Source organism: Protopterus annectens, chromosome 3.part0 (genome assembly GCF_019279795.1).
Source record: "Protopterus annectens isolate FY-2018-M chromosome 3.part0, PAN1.0, whole genome shotgun sequence".
Classification (NCBI taxonomy): Eukaryota; Metazoa; Chordata; order Ceratodontiformes; family Protopteridae; genus Protopterus; species Protopterus annectens.
The window spans coordinates 1,408,705,115-1,408,718,396 of NC_056731.1; positions in this window are offsets into that span (position 1 = coordinate 1,408,705,115).

Here is a 13,282-nt window from a genome sequence, read left to right on the forward strand (position 1 = left end):
CTTGGAGCCTGCAGCAAACTTAGAGATTTTATTGTAACAGGATTCAGATTTTGTCTTTAGGGAGGATTCTAGGTTAGTTACGAGAGTGGCTCCATACATAAGAGAGTAAAGGAGGTATGTGACAGCAAGGATATGCTTGGTTGAGGGAGTGAGGTAAGGATTGTGCCAATAGAGCATTCCGAGCTTCTGGTGGGTTTTCTTGATGTTAGTTTGTAGGTGGATGTCAAACTTTAGTTGTTCATCGATAAGGACACCTAGTAGCTTAGTATGGGAGACTATTTTGATTGAAATCTTGTTTCGGCTGACTATAGAGAAGGCCTTGTTGTCAATTTTGGTGTTTTTTGATGGGGTAAATATCATGACTTTTAGTTTTGGTTGCACTGAGAGCTAGGTGACTGTTTAGCCACCAAGTTTCAGTGCTGGTGAAGGCGTCTTGAGTTATTTGCATGTTTTTGGAGAGAGATTCAGCAGAGCAGATAATGTTAAAGTGGTCCGCATATTGGACAAGTTTTGTATTTGGGAGACAGTGATGGAAGTTGTTAATAAAGATGTTAAATAGTAGGGGACCAAAGATAGACTCTTAGGGTATTAGTGTTGGAGTGTGAAGGTAAGAAGAGGTACAATCTTTCCAAATGATGGCCTGTTGTCAGTTTGAGAGGTAACTGGAAAACTAGTTGATGGAAGAGGAGGAAAAGTTAAGATAAGTAAGTGGTTTGAAATGGTGTCAAATGATTTGGATAAGTCAAGAAGAAGGGTAGCTACTATACTGCCTGAGTCACAAGCATGGTTGATGATATTGAAGAAGGACAGATGGGCAGTGGTGGTGCTGTGTCCAGGTCTAAATCCATGTTGAGCAGGGGTCTGCTAGTGATTGTCTATTAAGTAAGGTAGGAGTTGTACATGAATCCACTTTTCAAGAATCTTAGTGGTAGGAGAGATGAAGGCTATTGGAAGGAAATTGGAGATGTTAGTATTGTTGCCCCCTTTGTGTAGGGGAATGATAAAGGTTTTTTTTCCAGAGGAAAGGTACAAATGATTCTTGAATGTAACGATTGATTGGGATGCAGATGGGAAGATTTCTGCCATCAGCAGCTAGCTTGAGGAAGTTGGATGGTAGATAATCTGGGGCATTAGAACATGGTTTTAATTTTTGTAAGAGTTTTTTATGGTATTAACAGGAATGGGTTTGAGGGAAAAGGGAGGGAGATGAGTAGAACTGGTGGAAGAGGAGGGGTAGTTTTGGGAGGGAGATATGGTAAGAGCTAATACATTGCTGGGGAAAGATGTGGTGAGCTTCGCTACAGAGTCTATGAAAAAGGAGATAAATTGGGTGGCAATGACATGATCGGGAGAGCTAGAATCTGGGCAAGGATTGTCATTTTGGCCAATACTGAAGAGGGCAGAGATACTGCTCCAAAACTTTTTGGGATTGGATTTGTGATTGTTTTGGAGTTTGGAGTAGTAGATTTTCAGTCAGTAGCTATTTGTTTTTTTACTTTATTGTGGAGTTGCTTGTATTCAGTTAGGGAATTAGATGTTTTGTATTTTTGGTGGTGTTTCCAGGATTTATTTCAGAGATGCGTGAGAGTTATGGTGTCTTTGGAGAGCCAGGGGGCAGTTTTGGGTTTAACTCTTTTAGTTCTTGGTGGCTCAAAGCTGTTTAGTAGGTTTAAGAATGAAGTATTAAAATAGGAAACAGCATTGTCAAGAGATAACGTTTTGAGAGGGTTCCAGCTCATGTGTTTTAAGCAGTTAGAAAAGGTTTGAGCATTAAAGTTAGTGAGGGTATGGATTGAGATATAATTATGTTGAAGGTGGAGACAGGAAGATGAACTACATGCAAAGGCAGGAAGATGATCGCTAAGGGAATCGGGTAAGGTCCCACTGTCTGAAATATTGTAGGGGTGGGATACTAATATCCAGTCAAGAGTACTGCCTGAAAAGTTGTCTTTATTAGGTCTGGTGGGCGAGTTGATTAGTTGGGTGAAGTTGAATAGTTTTATGTTCTGAGCAGTAGAGGTTGAAAGAATGGAGGTCCATTTAATGTTAACATCACCTAGGATTATTGTTTCATTATTTATGTTAGATGAGAATATCTTCAAGAACTGGGGTATTAAATCCAGGTGGAATATATAGGAAAGCTATGTATATGTTTTTGTGGTTGTTAATTTTTAGGAGGGCCAGGGTTAGTTCAGCTGTTGTGAACTAGGCTACAGGATTGGTGTAGGGGGTCACTGTTAGAGAGGAGGAAAAAAGCAGAGCTACTCCACCACCTTTCCTATAGGTTCTGTCATTATGTATGATTCTATAGTCAGGAGGGATGATTTCAGAGTCTTTCATGTGTGGCTTGAGCCATGTTTCAGAAATAGATACAATGTTGCAGGGTAGTTATGGCAGAGCCAGGCATGGAAATTGGGAAGTTTATTGCATAGGCTTTGAGCATTAATTGAAGTGAAAATGAGAGATTTGTGGGGAGAGAGTGAAGAAGCTGAGTCTGAGTTTTTTGCACTGGTTGACCAAGTGACCAGGGTTAGGGTGCAGGTCAGCAGAAAGGAGGAGAGAGATTAGATCAAGGAGGTGGGAAAAATGTCTTTAGATGACTTTGTGTTGGAGTTGTACCAGAGGAAGTATGTGGAATTTGGAAAGTGAGGAATAGGGGCAGTATTAGAAGCATTTGGAATAAGTTTTCGTTGAAGAGGAGGGTATCATTGTAGTGATGGAGGTGAGGAGAGATATATGATGAGAATAAGAAGGATTCCTTTTTGGGATAAACAGAGGTCGTGTGAAAGGGGTGGAATAAGAGAAGTCTGGGAGGCTGGTAAGATGGAATAGAGGGCTGAGGAGGAAGAAGGGAAGAAGTATTATGAGTAATGGTTGTAAAGGTATGGAGTAGATAATAAGTTGTAAGGCTGTCGTACAAAGTGAGGGTATATGGTATAGTGAGTATGTGGGTTTGTTTAGTAAGGAAGATTGATGGAGAAGTTAGTGTGTTTGCTGTAGTTGGGAGCTTGCGAGGTTAGCAGAGGAAAGTAGAGGGATGATTGGTAGGTGTTGGTGGGTAGAGATGGTTCTGATAAGTTAAATAGAAGGTGGAAGTGTCTATGCAGGTGCAAACGTAGAGGTAGCAGTGGCGGGTGTTATTTGGGGGCAGAGCAGGGGAGCAAAGTGAGCCCAAAGGGTGAACGGACCGGGCAGAGCCAAGAAGGAGAAATTAGCAGGAGAAAAAACAATCAAAGGAGTATTTGCTGTCAAGCACAAAGAGCAGCTGGCAGGTGCAAAGGTATGTTTAGTACCAAGGTAGTGTTACGGCTGAACATGCATGGAGCAGGAAAATATTAAATTGTAAGTTTTGGTTAAGAGTGAGGGGACGCTGCCACTTAGTGGTGTTACCTGTGTTTAGTATGTTTGGTTTCTACCTTTGACAAGGGGGGAGAAAAGTTCTGAGAGGGGAAGGAAAACAGACTGCTTTAGGTCTGCTAGTGTGCATGCCACTGAAAACCAAGTAAGATAAGTGGTGTGTACAAAGATATTTAAGTAAAATGATTCACATGCATTCAATTAGGACAGTAGAGAGATCGCTGATGGAGTGAAGTTAGTTTGGATATCACTGGTTTCCTTCCTTTGGGGAGGACATACAGCTCTGTCCTCTTTACTTGCAGAATAGGGGGAGCAGTAGCGGTTTATTAGACCTGAGCAAGCTGTAATAAGAGAAAGAACCAGGTTAGTATAAAAGCATAGTGCAGCCGAGTAGAAGGAGAAAATACGACAGTCAGGAGAAGAAGATGCAATAAATTAGGGAGTGTTGAGGAAGGTTGTTATAGCACAGTTCAGAAGGAAAAAGAGGGCAATTATGCATTACTAAAGCATGTAGACAGCTAACATATTTATATGCAATCTGCACATGCACAGTAAGTGTAAGCACATTAGATGGCATGCTATAAATATTCTCGGCAGCAAGAGTAAATCAAATTACAGACATAACAATTGTAGGTATCACACTATGAGCATTTACAGCAGCACTACCTTGTTGATTAGATTAAAAATGCTTGAAGAGTATGTATAAAGCTGATGACCATATGCAGCAGCAAGAACCCATCAGATAATGACACAATTGAATGCTATATGCATTATTTTAAAACCATGAACATATTACAAATATTGAAGCAGTTAGACACACTATGAGCATGTTCTGCCGACAGAGCATATGCAGTTAGAGCATTAACAGCTGCATGTGTCTTCTCAACACACTTGATTCAGTCAATTACTGTGTTGTTGTCACCCATCTTTGTTGAGGTGACACTCCAAATTCATCCAATATTCTATCCATGTGCATTTTACACTGGTGAAGAAGTGGATGGCTGTAATTCTTTCCTAAATCTCTCCTGCCCATTCCTTTATTGTTTCAACTTTTTTTCCTTCTGCTTGCCCCCCATTTCACCACTTTCCTATCTACCCCAGTTTCACACCTTTAATCTGGTCAAAACAGAGGATCACATACAACACACATCAATAATAAATCCCCAATGAAGCCCTTCACTTTTTGTCCTCTGCGTTTGCACTGAGTATGGCATTACACACCAGTGCCGGGCTACTAAGAATAGCTATTCAAGTCATATGGCATGGTGGTATTACCTCCACACAATGCTGCTTAAACCCACTACACTAAGTAAACAGACAGTTAAAGCAGAGTAAAGGCACTCATATTAAAGGTTTCATAAAAGTATTTATTTAGACTGATGACTGTCTAAATATGTAAGCCCATATGTGTACTCTTGATATAAATCACTTTACTGTTTGTTTTATACAGTACTTCACTGTAGTCATTCTCTCTCACATTTCCAGTAGTTATCACATGTAATTATTTAATAATATCATGAATACATATGTAAAAAAATGAACAGACATGGATTCAAATCCTGTATCATTTATATTCAAAATAAGAACTCACTGATATTGTACCTGCTGCCACAGAGTCAGCTAGGCAGCAGGAGTTTTTCTTCCACTTATTACTGTCCAAAGTGCTGACTGCCATGCCTCTCTGTTTAGAGTGTTTGCGCAGAGGAAAGTGAACCAATGGAACTCTCTTTAGTTTCTCATTGAAGCAGATACCTGCATTTGCTCATCACTTAACTACTTGCAAACAGGGAAAACAGTATAAATACTTTTTTAAGATTATCCAATTTATGACACAACATTTCTGATATGAACTAGTTATGAACACCATAGTATCTGTTAGCTGTGTCTACCATAGCCAGTATGGATAAGTACTTCTTATCTTCAAGTAGGAGTCTTTAGATGTGTATCTCACATGCACAAACACTTTGCTATTGTTCACCCAAACCAGCTGTTTAGTAGTGTGCTATGGAAAGTGCTTACTATTATGTCTTACTTATGCTTATTGCCCAGTTAGTCTTCATCCCATTAAAATCCATTTAAAAACAGAACCAAAGGGAAAGCACTATTTAATGACTGAACACATATTTACACTGAGTCATGTGTTACCTGCACCTATACACTTGAAACTTGGTATGTCAGTAATAGTTCCCAAGTGTCAAATATACTATATCCATAAATAGCAAAACTGCATTGTTACATACCATGTATATCTTTATAATAACAACATACATTCACATTGTCTTATACGTGTATTAATGTGGACAGCAATTCTTCATAAATATGAACATACGTACTTGCACAGTTACATCCATGCTGATCGCAAAAAATGTGTGTCTGTATGTGACAATAAGTGTGTAATATACACAACATACTGGGAAACAGCTTTATATGTCTCATTTGTGCTGCATGTATTCCTGACAGCATTTTGCATCTTGTTTGACAAGCTGTCTTTTAACGTATGCCTGCACATTGGAAACACAATAGGAAATAGTTCATCCACAGTTCTCACACCACCCTTATAATAGTGTATGTTAACCACATCATATAATGATGATGACATTATCTGTAAAGACCACCATGACATGGCAAAAACATACCTCAGGGATTTTGCAATCATTAAATACTGTGTTTTGCAGATGTGAAAAAATATTTACACATTTGTTAAATTAGCACAGCAGCCACATTTTCTGTATGTCTCTATGTATGTGTAAGTGTGTATGCATAGTGAGAGAAACATCAGTCTGCATCCTACTATCATTGATCTGGTACCATGCAGAATTAACATCTTGGCAATCGTACATGGCTACACAGCCATGTCATGCAGGCATCACAATATCTTTTTGCAAGCATCCAATGAAGATGTAATTCACTAGAAATTGTCCAACAGCAGCACATAAGTCAAACTTGTGCTGTGGTGCCTGCATTGAATGCTAGTTCTCTAGCTGATATACCTAGTTAGGTAGGGGGTATAATCTCACTGCAATCAACTGGTGGGTGTGTGTGTGTGTGTGTTTGTGTGTGTGTGTGTGTGTGTGTGTGTGTGTGTGTGGGGGGTATGTGTGTGTGTGTGTGTGTGTGTGTGTGTGTGTGTGTGTGTGTGTGTGTGTGTGTATGTGTGTGTATGTATCCTACTGTCACTAATACAGTCCCATGGAGTACAAATATTTTGACAATCATATGTGAGTACCCATCCATTTCATACAAGCCTCCCAATATCATTACTCAAACATACAATAACGATGTCATGTACTATACATTGTCCAGCAGCATTGTGAAAGTCAGGCTTGCACAGTGGTGCTTGCATTAAATACTGAGTTCTCTAAATGGTCTACTTAGTTAGGGAGGGTTTCTAATCTCACTGCAGTCAAGTGGTGTGTGTGTGTGTGTGTGTGTGTGTGTGTGTGTGTGTGTGTGTGTGTGTGTGTGTGTGTGTGTGTGTGTGTGTGTGTGTGTGTGTGTGTGTGTGTGTGTGTGTGTGTGTGTGTGTGTGTGTGTAGTCTGAACAGTGTAACTGTGTTTCCTGTTGTCAGCAATACACTCCCATGGAGTACAAAAATGTTGGCAGTCTTACATGCCTACATATCCATGCCATACGGGTCTTCCAACACCTTCTCTCAAGCATCAAATGATGATGTCATCCGCTATAAATTGTCCTGAAGCATTATGAAAAATAAGACTTGTGCCTTAGTATTTGCATTAAGTAAGGAGTTCTCTAGCTTTTGTACCTAGTTAGGAGGAGTTCTAATCACACTGCATTCAACTGGTGTGTGTGTGTTTTTGTTCAGTTGGCTCACATTCAAGAGACCATTTTAAAACAGCATGTGACACACTCCTACTACTGACTTCTTCTCACCAGACACTGCTGATATCATTAGCTATGAAGTGTTGTCTAACACTATAAAAAACAGACTTATGCTGGGGTGCTTGTGTTAATTACTGTGCTCTGTAGATAGCTAGGTAGGAGTTCTGCTGTCACTGTAGTCAGCTGGTTTATGTGTGTATTCAACAATCAGTATGGTGCCAATTTTAGAATGACATATGAGTCTACAGCTATGTCAGACACTTCTCATAACACCTTCTTGTAACATACACTGATGATGTCATCCTGTATAAAGTTCACCCTGACACTAAGTTAAATTTGTGCTATGGCAGTAGCATTAAGTACTGTGTTCTACAACTTTTATAACTAGATATTTAGGGGTTCTAATCTGACAGCAGACCACATGAGTATGTATACATTCAATAATATTTTTGAAACAATTATACACCATGATGCAACTCCACATCCATGTCAGACACCCCCTCAAAACATCTTCTCAGCATAGACTGATGCTATCATACATCATAAAGTGCAACTTGACAGTGTTAAAGTCAGACATATGTCGTGGTGCTAGTGTTACATTGCATGGTATTCATCCTCTATACCTACACAGGTGTAATGTTCAAATCAGACCAAGTATACTGCTTTGTGTGTGTGTGTGTGTGTATGTGTGTGTGTGTGTGTGTGTGTGTGTGTGTGTGTGTGTGTGTGTGTGTGTGTGTGTGTGTGTGTGTGTGTGCACGCGCGTGTGTGTTTGCTGGTACATTAGGGCCATTGTATGATCTTTTGAATCATTCTTCATTTTACTATCACTTAGGAGAATCTTTAATATAGCTTCATGCATCCGCCATCCTCTTTTTTCCTTTAGTCATATTACATCCTTCATGAAGAGGAGTGGAGGATGTCCTCATGTCAAATATGCAAACACATCATGAAGCAGAGTCCTTCTGTGAGCCTCTGCAAGCCATCTCCAGACCACTGCATGTGTGATTGCTAATTCTGTCATGGAGTGGTGCAAATGTCCCATATCGATAGTGGCAGTATGTAATGCAATCCAACAAATACACACATACCACAATACTCTTACAATCGTCCATCATATAAATATAGGAAGTTTGTTTTTAATGATATAATAATGGCTAGGATTTTAAGTGATGTTGGCTGTTAGCTTAATAATGTAGTATGATCCTCTGAACATTTACTATGTCAATGTCGCTGTCATTGACATGTGCTATGATGAGTGCAGATGTACAGCATGTGTATAAGAGCATCTTACAATCTGTGATATAAGCTAATATATTGATGACCACTGCTGCCATTTCATTACATGATTCTTCAGTAACAGCTTTAGTAATATGCCTCCTGAGAACTGTTGGCATGGTATAAACTTTTTTGTGTATTGCTGGCTTATTAAGACATGTGTTGTAGTGGAGCAGAACAACATTCTACACAGTTCTCATTCCACCATCACAGAGACACATGGAGTATGGCACAGGTGTGCATGTGTCTACCTACCATCATTAAATGGTCTGTGACAGATATCAATATAAATCCATGCCGATTACATGGGCACATACATCTTGTTTCATCCACAAGTCATAAAGTTGTTATATAAACAGGCATATGACATGTTGTGAGTCAATTGCAGTCTTATGGAATGCATTGTATGTGCAGTTGTTTTGGTATTCCCAAGGATTATTAATATGTTCAAGAGCACCATTGTGTGACTAGTGGCATTTGTGTCAGGAAATGTTCTGAATGAGCCACAAACAACTGATATGTAATGTGTTCTAATTGGCAGCAGGACACTCAAACACAGCTTTCACATGAAACACATATAGATATATGCTATACCATTGATGTAATTATGTGACATTGGTACAGTTGTATGACTCTGAGAACAGTACCAGTGTGTGGCATGTGATGCCATGACCAAGGTTGTATTTTGAGTTGTTTCACAATTCATGCATTTCAATAAATGTGACATGTTAGAGGAAATACACAGCTAAACACAAAGCTGTTTGTGTATGGTACCAGTCAATGTCAGCTGGAGAAAATAGACAATCTGCTAGCTGACAGTTTGTCTCATGCTTCACACCCCTGTAGCCACTGGCGATCAACCAAATATACATGGAAACATCACTCCGTTTTTCTCCTCAGGAGACCAGCTCATCGGTGTGCTCTTTACAACTAATAACAGAATCAGTGGGCCCTGACACATACCTCTCAACTGCTTAGTGCAAGAAATCTGGACAAAGCCTGACAAAATGGGGGTAACAGAGGCCCAAAAATAAGGACAGATTTTAAATATGTCTCTTATAAACTTGGAAGATTGCTAGGGAAACAGGGTTTGCATTAACATACATTTTCTTTTTTTTTTCAAAACAAGTTTATTGTTTTAACATATAAGAGAAATATCATAACAATTTTATACAAATAATTAAAAATAGGTATTATTATAATATTCAACAAAACAACTAAAGTATTTACAAAGACATCCACTACAATCAGATCAATTAATTAAACTAAAATACTGTGCTATTGAAATTAGAATTTTTTAACAAATTTTGTAAATTATCCCATACAATAAAATGTGATGTTTTTCTAGTTGTTCTCATTCTAATTGTGCTTATTTCCATATGACACATTATATTCATAACATTTTTAAATTCATTGAACGAAGGAGGTGTATCTGAAATCCAATTTCTAGTTATTATTTTCCTAGCCACTGCTAGGATAGACCATAACAAGGGAAGCTTATTCTTTTTTAACACATTGAGGTACAGGTGTGTTGAATAATATAAGAGACTTAGAAATAATGAAATTATCTGTAAAAAGAGCCTGCAAAAATTCATTAATTGACTTCCAGTATTCTTTCAACTTCATACAGTCATAAAACATATGAGCCCAGTCAGCATTAATTTCTACATTACATCTCTTACATAGATTATCTTTATTATTAATTTTATTCATCATCAAAGGTGTATAAAAGATATATGTAAAAATGTCCATGTATAAAGTCTCCAGACAATGGAAGATGTAGTTCTATAAGCAGATTCCAATATATATTGTTTATCTTGTTGAGTTGGTGGGTCCCCATTAATAGAGGTGAAATAATTCCAGTATGAATCTACATTGTAAAAAGTTTCTTGTCTGATAATTTTATGTATATATGAAAGTTTACCTTTATCAGAAACTTTATGCTGTAAATTTATTATCAAGTAATCAATCAGTTTTGGAATAGATTCTTTAACTGTTATAGACATTAGATCTATTCTATCAATGAGATGTTGTCTAAAGATCTGAACCTCTAACCAGCAAGTTTCTCTTAGATCAAATTCTTGTTTTAAGAAATCTAGATTTTTAACTTTATTATCAGATATCAGCTGATACCAGTACTTTAGATTATTATCTATAGCTAAATGAGCTCCTTCAGAAGTAGATGACATAAGCATACCCTGAGTATAAATTATAGGGAATACAATAAAATTCCATTCCCTATACTTAGGGTGCATGAATATAAAGTTACGATAACTAATAATAATATTTAATGGGTAACAGACCATATGAATAGGTGAAGTACAAAATTCCTTTAGCAACCACAACATGGAGTTATTTATAATCATATTTTTATGTGTTAAGGAGATTTTCATGAAGTGCATACTAATTAGCTCCCAATAATCTTTCCATTTTGCGACATATGGCCGATCTATTAATAAAGTAATAACTTTTATAATAGAAGAGATAATATATAAATTAAAGTCTGGAAAAGAAATACCCCCTTGAGACCAGCTATTAGTATGTTTCTTTAATGCAATCCTAGGTCTATTAGGTGCCCATAAGAAATTTAACATTAGTGTATTCAGTTTCTTGATAGTTATTTTTGTAGGTGAAAGTATTATTGATTGTATTAAGTATAAAATCTTGGGGAATATTATCATTTTAATAATTGTAAGTCTCTCCTCCATAGTAAAAAACATATTATTCCAGGTATTAAAAAGATTTTGTATATTAAGAAAACAGGTATTATAGTTATTATATATAATAGATTTAATATCTTTAGATAGTATTATACCTAAATAAGTTATCTGACCTGAGTTGGGTACATATTTAGTAAAATCACTAATGAGAGTATTTTTTCGTGTATATATAGGTAGTATTTTAGTTTTTTCTTCATTGAATATTAAACCAGAAATACTTTTAAAATTCATCATTTTATCAAATAAAGACTGCATAGAAGAATTAGATCCTGCTGATATAATTAGAACATCATCTGCAAAAAGTTGAATTTTTGATGTTGTATTTTCTTCTATTTCAAAACCCTCTATGTCAGTACTGTTTCTAATCAAATTAGCCCAAGGCTCCATTACTAAAGTGAATAATAGTGGAGAAAGTGGACATCCTTGCTTTGTACCTTTAAGAATGGGTGTTTTTTGTGAAACATATGTTCCTACCTTAATATAAGCCAGCGTTCCTTTGTATAAATGCTCAATTAAATTTACAAATGCATCAGAGAAATTTGTGCATTTCAGTAAGGTAAACAGATAGTCCCAACTTACTGAATCAAATGCTGAACCTATATCAAGACTAATAAGTGTTAAATCTTTCTTTTTCCTATTTGCAAAATCAATTAATGTTAAAGTTCTTCTTATATTATCAAAAGTATTTCTATTTACAATGAAGCCCGTCTGATCTATGTCTATAATGCCGGGGATAATTGTCTTCAATCTTATCAGCAAAAATACTCATAAACATTTTATAATCAACATTAAGTAATGAGATGGGTCGATATGAAGAACATCTAGTTGGATCTTTATTAGGTTTTAAAATTGGTGAAATAAATGTATATTGCCAAGATGGGGGGGGTTATTAACTCAGTTTGGGCCAGAATAAAAACCTTATGTATTAATGAATATGTAGTTTTAGAACGGATTTTATATATATCTGGTATAATACCATCATTACCCGGTGCTTTGTTTGATTTAAGCTTATTTATTTGTGTAATAACTTCTGTATATGAAATACTCTTGTCCAATAGTTTAATCTGTTGTTTATTAAGCTTTTTATTCATGTTTGTGGTTATAAACTCCTTTATTTTATTTTTAGGTTCCATGTTAATGTTGTTATGGTTAATCTTGTGAAAGTGATTTCTAAATTCATCCAGTATTTCTGGTATACTAGAAACATTCTTCTTTTTCCTTAGAGAAAAGATTTCTTTGATATGGTTTTGTTTATTCAATCTTTTTGTTTTATTTTTAAGTCTATGTAAGTATTTGGGGCTTATTGAATAAGACAAAACTTGTATTTCTCTAAAGTTATTTTAACTTTATGAGTTAAAATTTCTTTGTATTTCTCATTTAGTTTGTTTATTTCTTCAATAACTTTCTTGTCCATAATATTTTCTTTATTATTATGTTTATAAGAGTCTAGTTTACTTTGAATATCTAACAATTCCTTATCCCAAGATTTCCTTTTGTTATTATACCATCTGATACTTTGTCCATATAGATATGATTTTAAGGCATCCCAAACATAGACAATGGAGACTTCAGGAGTATTATTTATGTCTAGAAAATGTTGTACTTCTGAAAGTATATATTCTTTATAGTCTTTTAGCTGAGTTAAGTATGCTGGTATCCTTTTGATCTGAACATTATGAGTATTTTTTATCATGAATTCAAAAACAATTGAGTTATGATCAGATATAGGACATGAAATGATTTTGGGATTAATTAAGTCTGTTACCATCTGGTTAGAAATAAAGACCCTATCTATTTTTGAATACGTTTTGTATCTGTTAGAAAAAAAGGTGTATGGTAATGATTTTGACTCTATCTGATTATTAATATAATTCAAATGATAAGAATTAGCAAAATCATTTAAATGTTTTGCATTAGATGTAATTCTTCTTTTCTTTACAGTGGTAGTATCACTTTCATGTAGTATACAATTAAAATCACCAGCTAAAATAATATCCCCTACAGAGAATGATATGATCTTATCAATATGATGTTTCACTGTATTAATACCAATTCCAGGTATCCAATATACATTAATTAAAGTGTA